Source organism: Lagopus muta, chromosome 3 (genome assembly GCF_023343835.1).
Source record: "Lagopus muta isolate bLagMut1 chromosome 3, bLagMut1 primary, whole genome shotgun sequence".
Classification (NCBI taxonomy): Eukaryota; Metazoa; Chordata; class Aves; order Galliformes; family Phasianidae; genus Lagopus; species Lagopus muta.
In genome coordinates, this window is record NC_064435.1 from 82,892,058 (window position 1) to 82,908,094 (window position 16,037).

Sequence of the window (16,037 nt, forward strand, 5' to 3'; positions counted from 1 at the left end):
AACTCCTTTCAGGCAGTTGTAGAGAGCAATAAGGTCTCCCCTGAGCCTCCTCTTCTCCAGACTGAACAACCCCAGCTCCCTCAGCCACCCCTCATAAGGCCTGCGCTCCAGGCCCCTCACAGCTTTGTTGGCACTCTGCCCCAAGCCCATGGCATCGCCTGGGGTTGTTGTAGCCAAAGTGTAGCACCTAGCATTTGGTCTTGCTGAGTTTCCTCCCATTTGTCTCAGCCCATACAAAAGATCAGGTGGAGTCACCTGAGGAATTAGATTCATGCCTGTAGTATTTTCGCTGCTTGCAAGTGAGTCATTTTGGCCACTAAAGGAAAAAGACAAAGATGTGTACGGATCTGACATATCAACATCTTAACAGAAGGTGGTAGGCAGTGGCATGGACCTCCTCTGCACAATCTCATGGAAAGAAACACAAAATATATTTGCAATATGATTCACTAATGGATATGGTGTGAGTGATGCATTGCCTCGTGGAGCTTCACGGGTGGGCAGAGTTCTGTAATTAAAAAAATAGAGGTATAACTGGGGAGACTTATATGAGTGTCCTAATAAAAAGGCAAGCAACTCTTTGGAAACACAGCCTTATATAGCTGTATGTAGGCAATGCTATGCTTTGCCATCTTCTCTTCATCTACAACTTTTTAAAACATGTGTGATACCACCATGTCTATCTATGCTCTGACATGAATCTGCATTCTCAAAGCCTTACATGTATGAGAGGAAATAAGATTTATAACCTGTTTGCTCCTCTTTCAGCTCTTCCTTAGCTGTCTCTTACATATCATTCATTTGAATAGAAGAGCACTTTGCTTGTCCTGTCTTGCACAAGAGCACAAGAGCAAAGAATCCTCCTCCTTCCAAATTTCCTTACTATTTCACCATGTATCTCACAGCTTGCACCTGGTTAATACACACTGTCTGAACAACAGCAAGTTTATCCCCCAGTCACTTGGATTAGACAGCAGGTTCCAGAGGCTACGCTGCCACTGAATACACTTACATCAAATTTAACATGAAGGGTAATCAATAAAAATGTAAGCAATACATTTGTCTCATTCTGCTTTATTTTTTTTTTTAATACATGTACAAATGCCCAAGTAAAGCTGTTTCAGAAGTGGTATCACTGTCATTTATGGAGCACTTTGGGCTTCACAATTACTATCATAATGTCACAACCTGAATGTGCCGTGTCCCAGTGTTCTTGCAGTGCTATCTGATGGGAAAGGAAGCTGCTTTTCGTGCTTGCATGTAGATGTTACCTGAATCAGCAGAGGCTGTAAGCTATCTGCATATGCAAACAGTCAAAAAAATGTGAAAATACTGAAAAAAAAAAGAATAGAGTGGAACTGTGTCAGCAACCCTAATGAAAAAGTCAACATCTCTTGCTCAAAAAATGAAACTAGCTGAAAGTTAAATTAACTGAGTAAGCCCACTAATTGGAATTTGAATCACAACCCATAATAATAATAATAGAATTCTTTTCTGCTTTTTCATGCATTCAAAGACTGTCTGATTGGCATTTTTCAAAGGTGGTGGGAGGAAAGCAGGGATTTCATGTGTGCTGCTCAAGTCCTGTCATGCCTGTCTGCCTGTGAGAACTGAAGAACTATATAAATTATCAGAAGAGTCAAGAGCAAAAGTGTCATTTAGGAGAGAGAGATTTTAGTTAAACTGCTCTGAGCTTTCCTGTTTGTTTAATTTTAGTGGCTGAAAAGAAATTGGAAAGAGGATGTCGTGTTTTAGATTCAGCATCCGTAATACCTATAGTAGGGTGTGAAAGGTGCACTGGATGAGTGATACCTTGGCAGCCCTCCCAGCAACTTAAGTGGGGCAGGATTTTACCCATCATTTTTAAAGCAAACAAATACAGGAGAAAAAGAAAACAAACCAGAAGAAAAATACTCATATTTCTCAGTGTAATAATGAAAGAAAAAGAACACCACCTTAGAGTTTAGACAGACCCGCATCACACCAGTCTTTCACAGAAATGCTTTTGACAAGACATTGGGTCAGGATTTTTTTGTCTGAATGCATCCAAATATCTGCCCTAAGTATAAATCTCTTATTTTATTTTATTTTTGGAAGGTGTGGAGAGGAGGATGGGTGGGTATTTTTTTTTTGGCTTAGTGATACAACAGAGACTTGTCCTCTCATTTTACCTGAAGAATTAAGATTCCAAATTGGAAGTAGTAGCTCACATTCAGACACATGTACAGTACTACGTCAGAGTTAATCTCTGGAAAGAAGAAAAAACCTTTCCACTTACTTTTAATACTAATTTTGTGATTTTTTGTGCCACACACCAATAATGTCATTATTGAGAGCGTGGATGTAAACGGTACATTCTCTTCTTTGAAACATTTAAACCTTTGATGGATAAAATGCTAACGAATGTGAAAATAATTAAGAAATAATCCTGCACAATAATGAAAGGCATTAGCTCTTCATGAGTAATTGGAATATCTCAATTTTTAATATTTTTAAATCTGTGGTAGGCATAGCATAATGTTATTAATTTGTTACTTTTTAATTGAAGATCAAAGGGCATTATAAATTGATTTGGACAGTACTTATTTTCTTTATGTACTCTGTGCCTGGGAGTTCTGAAGTTATCAGTAGCCTTTGGGTAGGTTGGTAAAGCAGTGTGTGCTCCTTCTATGGCCAAATATAACATAAGCAAACATCTTTGCTAGTAAGGTTTTTCATCTCAAAATCTGATCTCAGAAGATTGAGTTGGATTTCCAAATGTATTCAGGTGCTACGATGATGGGCAAAGCATGACACCCCAAGTGGGGAGGTGGTGTTGGAGGGAATGCTGTTCAACACAAGCCTGGCTGCCTTAATTTACATCTTCCCACTGACAACAGTTCTTTGTAGAAGAGCTCCTCCTCCTCAGCCATTCAAAAGTACATATTCAGGAAGCTTATTTCATGTCCCCGGAGTTGGGCTTATTGATTACTCACATACTTAAACATGTGCTTAACTTTAACAACTTTGTTAAACTGGGGACTAAATCAATTGCAGCAAGTATCAGTCTTGTGCAAAAGGGATATGGATTACAAATAAGAGATCAAAAGATAAAAATCAAAGTGGATGGATGACCTTAGAAAAGGCATTAGGCAGATTTGAGGCATTCAATCCACTGTTGAATCTCACCCATTGATGTTTCTGTGCCTTTTCTTTGAGCTGAAGCTGCTTTTCTTCCAAAACATGGACATTAATCGCTGAAGACAGCGCTAACAGTGTCAGTATCTGAAAGATGTTAGTGCTGAGAGAAAAATTGGCTATGTAAATGCAATACTTTATTCATACTACTTTAGCATAACTGTTGTCTTGGAGGGATGAAAGGTATATTTTGGAACTGCTACTAAGTAGGATGCAGAATGACTCCTGACCTAAATTTGCCATTACCTCTCAGATATTTTAAAAATAATTTAACAGAAAATTTCATCACGCAATTCCATTTGTTCCATTTAAATTCCATTCCAATTTTTAACTGTATGGTGTTTCACAGGTTGACATCAAGTGAAATCTGCTAATCCTGCTCACAGATGTGTTTCAGTCCAGTAATACAGAGGAGAAATGTACCATTAGGAAACAGAAAATAGAGGAGACAGACAAAACTGCAATTGTTATTTCAGTTTCAGCTAATTAATTACAGGAGAAGAAAGATTCTCTCAATACCACCATCTGCAAATGCTGTTACTGGTCTGAGTACCCCAGTGCACAGCTCTCAGAAAGGGCTTCTTTGGACTAGTTGCATTTAGATGGTGAACAGAGAACAACCTTACTGCTCTTAAAGTAGTTTTCTGAATAAAAATAAGGCTTCTTATTTTTGGAAACAGCTAGTCTTCAACCAACCTTTGAAACTCAGTTGTTTTCCATTCTCTTATTTCTCACCTCTTTATTAATTATTATTTCTCTCTGTTTGCAAACACATGCTCTCTCCTAGCACAGCCACTATATCCCATAGTGGAACACTAAACCTTCAAGAACTTTGAGTTTACAAAAACCTGTTACATTCCATTTGCTGACTGTGGAAAAGTGATTCTTAGGGAAGGGAAAATGGCTTGTCTAAAATCACACAGTGAGATTAATGATGGAGCCAAGCATTGAGGCTGTGGTCAGATGATCACTAAGATTGGATTTATGCACTACTGGGTCACCTGGAAATACAAAGCTGGTGCAGACAGGCATGCATCTTGTTGAATTATTCGCAGCACACAGGACAGCACTTGTGTCAGCTGGTGCCATGAAATAACCCAGACTACATGAATCCCGTATGTCATTCAGTTTCATCTCTCAACTCTACTTTGGGATGATGGCCTGTTGCACTGTGGTAGAAAAGTTGGCTCCTACTTAGGAGTCTATTATAGCAGCAGGAAAAAGAAAACCCAAAACACTAGAAACTCATTGTGTCACAAGATGCTTTCGACATGTTCAGGGACAAGAGTTTCCAGAATGCAGTGGAAGTCAAGATGCAGCAGCTGATGGCTAGGCTCCTGAAAGGGACCCTCTCCTGCTAGGATTGGTTATAGAAATGAGCAGATAACTGAGAGTAGTTTTCCAGGCTGCATCAGCAAGGAAGGAGGAACGGGACAGAACTGCATTTTGCAAACTCATTTTTGGTTGCTCAGGCTCCTTTTCCAGGCAGAATGTGGGTCTGTGAGAAGAGGTCTGGCTACCAGCAGAAGGTTTTACTTCAGATATAGGCAGGCCAGTAATACTGGGAGAACTCAAGAAGGGAGAAGTTTCCAAATATCTGCATGCAGCTGTTTCTCAGGATGGTTCCCACTCAACCAGCAATGTTTAATGAACACTGAGGAGAAAAATTCCTTGGTTTTCTGAGAGGTGTAGCTGTTGGCTCTTAGCATTTGATCCCCAATCAGTTTGATGCAGAAATGTGAGCAAGACAGTGCTGAAGTACAGCACGCTCTTTGGAAGCCCCCTTGGCTCATGACATGATAAGCAGGAAGTCAAAACAAGCATTTCTCAACTGAAAATGAATCATCTTTCTGTCCTCTGACTTTTCCTGAGCATATATGAACATCTTGGGGCACTGCAACACTGTGCTGGGGTCATTTTCAGCTGGCTTCACAGTTTTCATTAAGCTTATGTTTTTCATGCCCCTCATCTGATAGATGACCTGGAGACAGGAGAGTCAGCTGTCATGGACAACCACTCGTGTAACTGGGTGTTTTCAAAAATATCCCACGCCACACTTGCTTGAATCCTAGCACACTGCTTGCATCTGGTTGGGGTTGTCTTTCTGGGGTTAGTAGGCTGCAATCTTTAAGCATGGTCTGCAAGGGTTTGAGCTAGCCATCACATGGGAGACACCGTTGGTCAGGAAATAAGGGTGTAGTCAGATTTACTACTGCAAATGCATCAGGAGAAGTTTAAGAAGCTAACTCTCCCAGTTCTTTGTGGCTACTTCTGGGTTTTATGACAGAACTGCAAGCGTGATCTGCTTTCAGTTCATCCAGCTCAACCTAAACCAGAGATGAAGGTGATTTGAGAAGCCCTGGCTGATTAGGCACTGAATCTAGGAGGATTTACATAATCTGTTCTGGTGGCTCAACTGTGGGCTGGTAATCACCAGCTGAAAGATGGCAAATGACAACTGTGGACAGTAATGAATAGTTAGAGGTTGTAATATCTTGAAGGCCCCAATTACTGCCATTGTAACTGTAACTATGCCTGAAGATACAGTGTGGGAGTGACTTGACTCTGCCAGTCACTAAGCAATTAGCCCCAAAGGCAGCATGGCACATATCTCTGTGCCTCTGTTTCCCGTCTGTGAAAGAGGGACAGAACTGCACATTCATTTTCACTTAGTGTATTTTGCTTTGACACTAAGTGTAAGGATTCAACCTTAAATAGGAATTTCTCAAATGCATCATGAGAGAACCAGGCACCCACTGAAATAAAACTAAAAGAGTAGTTAGAAATTACTGCAGAAGCAGTCCTCTGCTTGCAGTAATAACAGTTATGTTTAATATCTGTCATATTCTCTTTTTCATATAGAGATACCAGACAGCCCTTATTTCCTCGTATTGAGATCACATGGCAAACCTTTTCTTGGAGCAAAATGCCTGCTAAAACATTTTGGTTTATGTAAAGGCACAAAGTGGTATTACCTATGGGGCTTCAGGCTGCAGGGGCCTGCAGGCAAAATACTCAACATGCTGAAGAGGAAATGCAGTTACTGAAGTCAAGTTTATGTTTTTTAGCCTATTTTTCTTGAGATAACTTTGTCAGATTGTCAAACAAACTCTCCAAAGGGATTTGAGTCACAACCACATTAAACTGGAATCCAATCTTGTTATGCTGGCCTCAGCTAGTGGATATTCCCTCTGAGCGAGCCTGCACTGTATTAAGCTGCCTTCTGTTTCTTCAGCCTAAGCTGTGAATGTATAATCATATTTCCTTTTGGAAATGACTTTTTCTTCATTACAGAAACAGGATTGATTTTCCTACAGAGTGTAACACTTGTCGAAGCAGCCATAATCAAATTTCAGTATAATGTCTCTACACAAATAATTCCCACAATTAAACTGGAACCCTTCTGAATACCTGTTGGGCTGGATTCTAATCTCTGTATATCCACTGAGAACACAGGCTAAATCCACAGTTTGTACACATCAAACCCATCTGTAGATACCAGTTGTGGATATAACTCCCTCCTTGCAGTGAAGAGAACAGTCACTCATTAACACTGGTATGGCAAAAGGAAAAGAACTGGTCTAATAAATCAAAATAAGTTCCCTTTCACATCAGTGAATTAAATAATTTGCATATATCTTTTAATTTTCCCAATATCCCAAATATTCCCTCATCTCACTCTAAATAAAATTAAGAGGAGATGGATACAAAGATAGTAATGTTGTGATAGTTAGTTTAGGAGAAGCTTTAGTGGCCTGAGGACTCTCACACTAAGCCACGTTATGAGCATACTATGTCAACAGGCTCCATTTTTTGTGAAGAGCCTTCCAACTTAATGAAGACATTTAAGAAAGCCATGAACAAATCATCAGCAAACACTGCAGACCTTTATGTGACTCTCAAGTGCTGCCTGTGCTGCCTTCTCAGCAAATTCATGTCTTCTTTCTTAAATCTTATGATCAAACTGCCATACTTCCTTAAATGGGTTATGGTGCACATGCGAACTAGGCAAAAATCATTTCTGAAATAAAAAGCTTTTAAATACCTTTTCTCTTGCTTTCCATTTTACCAAAATTCTTCCCATTCTCCTCCACAATATCCCGTTTCTGCTGGGCTCTGCACCTTTGAAGAATTTACTTCTTTATCCTCCTCTCTGGAAAAGTCCTGACCAAAAGTACTTCAAAGAGGTATTTTCAGCATTGCTGGAAAACATCTCTTTGATTCACCTTTCCTAGATAAAACATTTGAGGGGAGGCAAACAGGCTGCCTTCCCAAGAACATCCCACCTGTGCTCTAGTCATCGATGAGGCAGGCTCAACACTCCTTCAACTGACAGGTGTTCATCATTCATGTGCTCTGAGGCTCCCTCTTTTCTCTCATTCACACATTAACATGTGCACACGCACACATACACACATGTAAAATGTGGAGAACCTAAATCAAGAAAAAAATGAAGGCAAAATCCATTTTAAATATAAAGTAGAATCCCAGTTCACACTGCTTGGCAGCAGTTAGGTGATATAAAGCCAACTATCAACTTGCCCTAAAGGGCAGCTCTGGATTTCCCCTGTTATGGAGAGATGAACGTTTAAAAGAAAATGAGGACTTTTTTTGTGTGCAAATGAGTGAAGCTGAATTTGCAGCTCCAGCTATTTTCTGAATGTCAAGTAGCCTGATCTCCTTACAGACACATGTACAGAAGTAAGTGAAAATAAAGTGTTTGCCAGCAAGCCTCTTGCTAGCGTCCACTTAGTATTATCTATTGTAGTCATTCCATTGGAGAGCATCATGTTATTAAGGGAGGCCAGCCCTGCCAAGTGTTAGTCCCCCAGAGGGGACTCACCCATGTGTTAAACATTTTAGCTCTTGTAATAGAAGGCTATGCTCTATATTTCAATGACAATTCACTTAGTGTTTACAGATGAAATACTTGGGAGTGCATCCCAGCGAGCAGCGTTTGCTTTTGATGCTGAGAGAGTGGGCAGTGGAATCATGGAGTGCACACTGTTTGTGAGACAGATGTGTCTTGTTGCAGTCAGCATACCAGACACTCAAGTTCAACTTGGGCACCTAATATGTGCATCAGCCTTGCTGAGTTGTGGAGTGCCCTAAGCACACTGTGCTTCCAGAGGCAGTGAATAGCTAGGAGAGTGGGGTGGCTGGAAAGCTTCAGAAGCGTAGCTCTCCTTTACAACTAGGCAAACTGCACGATGTCATTCTGAAGGCATCTTGTGGTGGAAAGGGTGGAAGTACTGCCAGCTGCTTGTTCTGCTTTTGAGGGGAGAAGGGGGAGAACAGATTTCACGTAACTTTGTTGCTCTGAGCAGAGTATGTAAATATCAAGGGGGGAAAAAGGCAAGGAAGAGTGGGGAGACATGCACATTTCCCACAGAGCCTTTCAGCAAAGCTCTTGTAAAGCAGTCTGGCATTGGGAAGTGGCATGCACTCTGGAGGAATGCTCCAGTTTCAGTTTCCTTTAAGTAGATTTGACTTTGTCTCATTTAAAGCGAATGTGTTGCTTTGTTGACATGAAAGTTTTGATGACACACCACCCTAATTGTTTGCTATTCTAGAGGAGCACAAACCTGCATCCGATGCTCTATGACATGTTTTTGTGCTTCTTGTTATAGTTTTCCACCAACTGATCATCACAGCAAGTCAACCTGCAAATGAGTACTCCTGAGCACTTTAATGAGGCCCTTATCTGTGGCCAACTTAGGACTACTCATTGGGCTCTCCCCTGTTGAACAGCAGCAACTCCAAATAACCCTCCCATTAAAACGAATGCGCTGCTGTCAGAGATGTCAGGTTGCGGGCGCGACGGGCTTCTGAAGCCAGTTATTGCATCATTCTTCTGCTGGGCCAAGGTACAAAGCCTACCGGAGTGATTAGAGCAATTACTCAGCACTGTTTGTCACAGTCAATCAGATCCGACCAGCATGAATGTGGCCCTGACCTAGACCTGCCTTTATAGCAAAGCATTATTATTGGTTGTCATCTTTCTCTTCAGTAGCTTTATGCATGCGCCTAAGTTAGAAGCACACTAAGAAAACTTCCTAGCAATTATTTCTCTTCCATTTCTCTCCTTGGTAGACCCCTCCAATCATCTGGCGTGAGCTTTCTTTTCCTTTTGTCCTTCTGTGTGTAATCCTGCTGATGTACACTGTGACTTTTTGCTAGCAAGTTAACCAGCAAAACCCACTTGCTTGAGAGTCACTAACCTCACCCCTTCTTTTCTACTGCTTTAGCAGGAACCAGGGGAGGCTGCTTCCTGGGAGCTAACACGAAATATGGTCTTCGTAAGTCTATATCTCTGTACATCTTCTTTGCAACAAAAGAACCTAATATTTATTGAATGTTGCTTATTAAGACTAAAACATACAGATAAAAATGCATTAGCAAAGCTCAGGTAAAGAATGTTTTTGATTTGTTTTTTGTATGGATGGAATTAGGTTATTTAAGAAGAATTGTGCTTGACCCCCCCAACTCAAGTTGCCTGAGTCTGTACATAGGTACTGGTTCTCATACTTGCTCTTCATTATGTCTTAAAGTTTACTCTTCTGCTTTCACTATAAAGACACAAGCACGCAGCTGTGCTGCACCTCTGAATTCCCATCCTCTCTCCTCTTGTCTTTTTTTTCTACGCACACACAAGAAAGATACTTCATCAGTAGCATCAAAGAAAGAGCCAAAAGGCATAGAGACTTTTAGTGCTAGTGGTGGCAATGGTGATGAGGAGACGGTTGGACTAGATGATCTTGCAGGTCGTTTCCAACCTTGTGATTCTGATTCTATAGAGGCACATATTTCAGGATGCTGAGATACCACAATGAGATAACTTAGACAGATGAATGGAAGAAAAAACGTGAGGCTGCCTGGTACTCTCTCACAGCACACTGCCACGTATTTCCTGCACACAGATGTGTAAGGGAGCTGTAGGATGTGATTTCACATGGCTTGTGTCAGCAGAGGTTCTTATACTGCGTCCAACTATTGCTAGTGAGGAAATGTAAAGAGCTCATGATAAGCATGGATGTGTAAAAACAAGAAATTAAATCTCAGTAGGGAAGAAATCTTGAATGTACATTATTGTAATTATTGTGATTTACAGCAATTACTAGAAATGAAGGAATAAAGGGCCCTCAGATTACAAACAGTTCCACCTGCTCCTTTGTCACATATGGGTGGCAATAGCAGTACTGCTTTTTAAAAAAGTTGTTCAAAGCTATCAGTTAGCAATACAGTATTAAAACCAAAATGCTTTGCAGCTATTTTTAAGGAAGTAGCTACATACCACAACTCATAGCATTATGCTGTATGATCACTTGAGGATCCTGAACTTTAGACAGGTCCCCAAATATTCTGCTAAAGGCAGGAAACACCTTCTACATGCTGTTGGAGATGATTCTTTCATACGCCCCTTGAATTATCATTTTTTGGCTTGGCTCAGGCATTCAGCACTCTGATGCTCCTTGGATACCAGAGATAAAGGTATTGGGATGCCGGGCACAACAAAGAGTATTTCTGCTCTCTGACTTCAGGCATAAAGATCTGGGATGCTTTGTAGTTTGTCAGACTCTTAAATCCTTAGAAAAGATTTAAGGGTAAAAACCTACAGTTAGATTGCAAATAATACACATGTAATAATAGAACAAATCTACAAATAGAGGAAATAAAAAATGTGTTACTAAGATTATACTTAAAAATAATAAGTACCTTCTTAGCTGATTTAGCATCTCAACTGCTTGTCACACTGGCTGATTAGCCTTTACAATATACCCCAGGGCTGGCATCTCCTGGCAAAATATTAAAGGTATTATCTTTCCTCTTGCTAGTAAAGACGGTTGATAGAGCCATCCAATGCAACTGCTCTGCACATTCATTTTCTTCTGTAGTTCAGAAAAGAGTAATTGTCTCTTCTTGCTTACTGTCCTTTACTGACAATAAGGAAGTAAGGTGGGGGATCAATTCTTTTTCTTTATGGTCACCAATTGCTTATTTTAATTAGCAAATTTCTAGCTTCAGCTTTAATCTGTCTGTTCCTGCAGTATAGGACACAATAGCAGAGCTTTATAAATCTTACAGCAATTGTCAGTAGAAGCATCTTCTTAAATGTAACCATTATCAACCTAAGGGCTCACATTCAAGAGGAAAGACAAAATGCTAGTTTGGATGGGTCTGATTTGGTATCACCCCACTGCCTGTTACTAGTTAAGGCCATTCATCAGGGCTCTTTCACACTTAGCTTAGAAAGCAAAGCCAGATGTTCTCAGGGCAACCAAAACCACTTCAAAACTCCATAAAACTCAAACACTCAAAACTCTGACTCAGCCTCATGTTGAACACCAATGCTTGTGGCATTTTTTTAGTCTGAATCAGGAAAAAAGAAAAATGTTGATACTAAATTGATAATAAGTCCAGGCTTGATGGGTTACTGGAGAGTCTGATCTAGTGGTTGGAAACCTCGTGCACCACAGGGGGTTGGAACTAGGTGATCTTTGACTCTGATTTTAAATTGGTCTTACAAATTATTACTAGGAAATGGATGATCGTGAAGGCAGTATGGCATACAGAATAAGTAAAGACATTCCAAGGTTCAAAGTCTTGAATATATGTGTTCTTGAAAATAAGAAGCGACTTTAAATGGCTGCAAAATGGGTTTTAACCAATTAACTTGTTTCTGCTGTGCAGCTAACATGTTGCTTACAGTGGCATTGCCACTCCTGCTTCAATTTTTCCCCTATAAGAAGTGTGGTTTGAGAGCATGTGCTCATGTCCATAGAAAATATACCGAGTTTCATGATTCTCCATGTGAGTGAATCCGCTGCAGGATCACAGCCTATAATGGAGCTAAAGAAAATTGCAAATGCTCTTTGTCTGCCTAAAAATTTGTAGATCATACAGACTGGACATGCTTCTGTTGTTGGTAAAAGATCCCACTTATAGAATTCATTTGTGAAACTGAAGAAAACAGTAGAGACTAGTGAAGTCAGTGAAAGTATTAAGTACATACTGAGTGTAGCCCCTGGATCAATAGATCTTTTAAAGTCTTGAACTCCATGAGATTCACCTATCCATATGAAACAGCAACTGAACAGCAATTGCTCAAAGTAACTGTTAGGCAAAGCATGAATGACTGAAATTCTGACAAACTTGATCTAGGGAAAGAACAGCAGATCTTGGTGATTCAGGAAAGTTTTGCAAATGCTGAGGAAAAGGCAGAGAAAAAAGAAAAGTTAGGTTGTTGTGTCTGATCCCACTGTAGCTGATTGCACGTGGCAGTCCATCTCCATCTGAGTTGGTAGCTGTCTGAGTACAGTACAAGGCTGCATCTTTTTGAATCTATTAAGTCTGAATGAATTTAATACATTCAAATATCAGCTTTCTTTTTCCTGCTTTACTGACTCCTCTCTGGTAGAACTGACTTGTCTTCACATAGCTGTACCATCATTATTGTCATTACCTGCAATTTTAATCACTGTCAGTGTGCCTAGTGTTGCACAAGATGGAAGTGCCTCTTTTACCAATTTATGATAAAAATCTGGAAGTTCAGACTGTATCACAATGACTTTTGAGATGACAAGTGTACTTATCCCTCTGAAAGAAGAATTTACCAAAACAATACGTAGCAAATAATTAATAATTTTTTTTTCCCAAGACTTGAGTCACCATCCCTGGATGTGTTTAAAATCTGTTTGGATGTGGTGCTCAGTGACATGATTTAGCAGAGGGTTGTTAGGGTAGTACAGTTAGATTATGGTTGGACGATCGTTAAGGTTTTTTCCAACCTGAGAAATTCTATCATTCTATGATTCTATGATCTACAGCTCTCTGCTCGTGTTTTGAAGCACCTGAGGGACCACGGGCACTACAGTCATGTCTGTTTTCAAGTGATGTGAGGGGTCAGCTATGGCTGCCTGGAGCCCCACCTGGGTTACTTACTCTGCTGAGAATCAGAAGGGTAAAGAATTTATGGGAATGGGTTGCAGTTATTCAACATAGTGTTTCGGTGTTGCGCTTCAAACTCTCACCCCTTAGACAACATTGGCTGGAATATCAGCAGCTCTTGAGCTTCAGCAAACTGGGACAAGTTAAGACAACTGAAAGGAACTTTTTTTTTAAATTAAAGCACTGGTTCCCTTCAAGCAGACATTTCTGCATATGGGGATGTACTGGGGCAGTGGCCACTATCTGGTTCTACACTGAGTAAGCAATGCAGGGGAGAAAAGCTATTAGCTGAATAGATTTGTGGCCACAGTAAATCTCACAATAGAGCATTTTGTTCCAGATCAAAAACATTTTGGCAATAGGATGCAAAGCACTGAGCTAAAATAAACTCACTTCACCATTTCAAGTGTGCTAAAAGTATTTTGATGGATTCAGTTGGTACTTCTGGTGTTCTGCCAAATCACATATTGCTTTTCTGCTTCATTCAAACTTCATTCTATACAGGGCTTCGGAAACAAGAATCTGGAAAATCTTGCTTGAAAATACCCAAATGATGTTTCTGCTTTACTCGATTTTAGGCATTCTGAGATGAATGGTTTGAGAGCAGCTGATTCTTCTGGACAAATGATTATTTTACTGGAAGATCCTACCTTACATAGTTGTAGTCTTCTCCATCTCCTCTTCCTCATGTTTTGCAGTTTGTTCTTTCACTGGAGAAATAATAATTTATTCTTTTACAGTTACAGCCATATAAACAGGAAGGATTTGGGGCTTGCTGCAAGTGATCTTTCTAATTTATCATTTTTTTACACCATTATTTGAAGAAAAGAGAAACTGCTGATCAGAATAACCGACACAACATGGAGCAAAATAAAGGTGACTTGTTATATACAAACCAAGTTTTCTACAGCAAGCGTTTACTTGTTCTGCTGAAACGTTCCTCTTTGAACCTTCTAGATTGAGGATTTATGCTTTTCTCATATATGTAAAACCTGACAGAGTAGCTGGATATGAGAATATTGATTTAGGCTTCATGTATACTGGGTTATTACGTTGTAAAGATTCCCTTTTTCCTTTGCATCATATTTCCATCATGCAATTTTGTTATTGCTTAACACAAAAATTAAGACCTTGGCTTTGGCTGCTTTGGCTCTTCCAGACAGTTTTACTTCCCCAGTATCTTAATTACATTCTTCCCTGTAATGCATACTCAGCAGGCACTCAACATTTCTAATTTAACCCTTCAAAGGCATGATGCACACATGTACTTTATATAAGATCTTAAAACCAATTATTAAGTTCTTACATAACATGAAGAATTCAGATCTGGATACAGCAATAAACTCAACATGCATTTGCTGCCTCAATTTTATGTCACTCTCAAAAGACCTTTGATTCAGGCTATTCTTTAATCCCCTTTTTCATCATAACTTTCTGTTGGGACCATTGAGCCTCCATCTTTTTCCATTCAAAGTGAATTTGCACCCAGTTGCTGGCTGATTTTAAGTCCCTACTATTAAAATAAATTCCTTTCATGCTCTTGTTTGCTTTGCACTTCAGTACTGATGCATCAGCCCTTCAAGTTTCCACAGCCAGTACTTCTATTTCCTACAAAGGATTTTTCATTTCATAGTTCCTCCTTTCACTAAAAAAAAAAAAAAGAAAAAAAGAAAAAAAAAGGAATGGATAAAGATGGATTACTTCCCTAACTTCAGCCAGTGGTGGTTACAAAGGGTCTGCACTTCAGCAGGATAGCACTGATGTTTAAAGTGTCATATTTTCTTCAAGCTGGTCAATATACAATACAGCACAGATAATGGCACATTGTAGATCCTACTTTGATCCATTTAATGATTCTGGAATTTCACGGTAAAATTAGAATTCAGAAGATTCATAATTCTTTAATTCCCCAACTTGCCACAATTTTGCTTTCTTGCGAAGATTCTTAAGAGGGAGTTTTTTCTATATGCATCACTCTGAATGTAATGCCTCCTATTTATTTTCATGGAAATTATACACTAAGAGCACAATAACACTGATTGATACATCAAATTCTCAGCTGCAGAACACTACTTTTCAACACAGTCACTGCCACTAGCTCTTCATTTTCACCAGTGAGCAGTAAAAGCCTGCATGCCACACTCATGAAAATCTGCACCAGTGGAGGTGACTGCCTCTGTTGCCACTGCTGAAACACACCACCCACCACCTCACTGTGCTCACATCCACCGTTGGGTCTCCAGAAACGTTCAGCAAGCATCAATGATTGTCAGTGGGTGCCATTTTTTCCACATGGAGGAATCCAATTTCACCCCTTTGCTTCATAAGCACTTCCATGTCAGAAGCCATTCTTTCAGACTGCCCCTCTGCTGCCATCTGTCACACAGCAGAAACATGGAATGGGATATTGGTGGGAGGGTTCAACCTTTACAGCCATACCATCAACATCTGCCTGACATCATGGGGCAATGTATCAAAATTGGAGGCTGTATAATCAATGGATATTAAGATGTTACAATCACAAAATAAACAGGAGAGTTAGGCGAAGTAGATTATGATAACAAAAGAGAATAAATGGAAGGCTAACCTTTAGTTGGGCTCACCACAAAACACCAGAAGGAGGGATCTCCAGCAGAGATCCTTCCCCACTGGTAGCCAGCTCTTAAATAGGTCTAGGAGGGATGGAGCCAGGCTTCAGCCCTTCCGGCAGCACAGCTGAATTGCCTTCACCTGTGCTCCTCTGGCTGACTCATGGCTCGCCTCAGGTGATCAATCAGAGGTTCAGGCCGTGACTCAGCATACAGAGGCATTACTTTTGGAGCAGCCCTCATAGTATATTTAACATCATGTGAGTAGCAAAGCAAAACATCAGTTTGAATGAACAGTTTGAAGATGGTTGAAATAAAGGAGAA

General features: G+C 40.1%; 1 long non-coding RNA gene across 1 annotated transcript; it reads right to left on the reverse strand.

Annotated features, from left to right (window-relative positions):
- Positions 1-10,932: 10,932 nt before the first annotated feature.
- On the reverse strand, positions 10,933-15,747 carry LOC125690988 (uncharacterized). The gene is made up of 3 exons (XR_007375865.1): positions 15,713-15,747; positions 13,776-13,835; positions 10,933-10,973 (listed from the first exon to the last, which is right to left on the reverse strand). It is a non-coding gene; the product is annotated as an uncharacterized LOC125690988 (long non-coding RNA).
- Between the last annotated feature and the right edge of the window lie 290 nt (positions 15,748-16,037).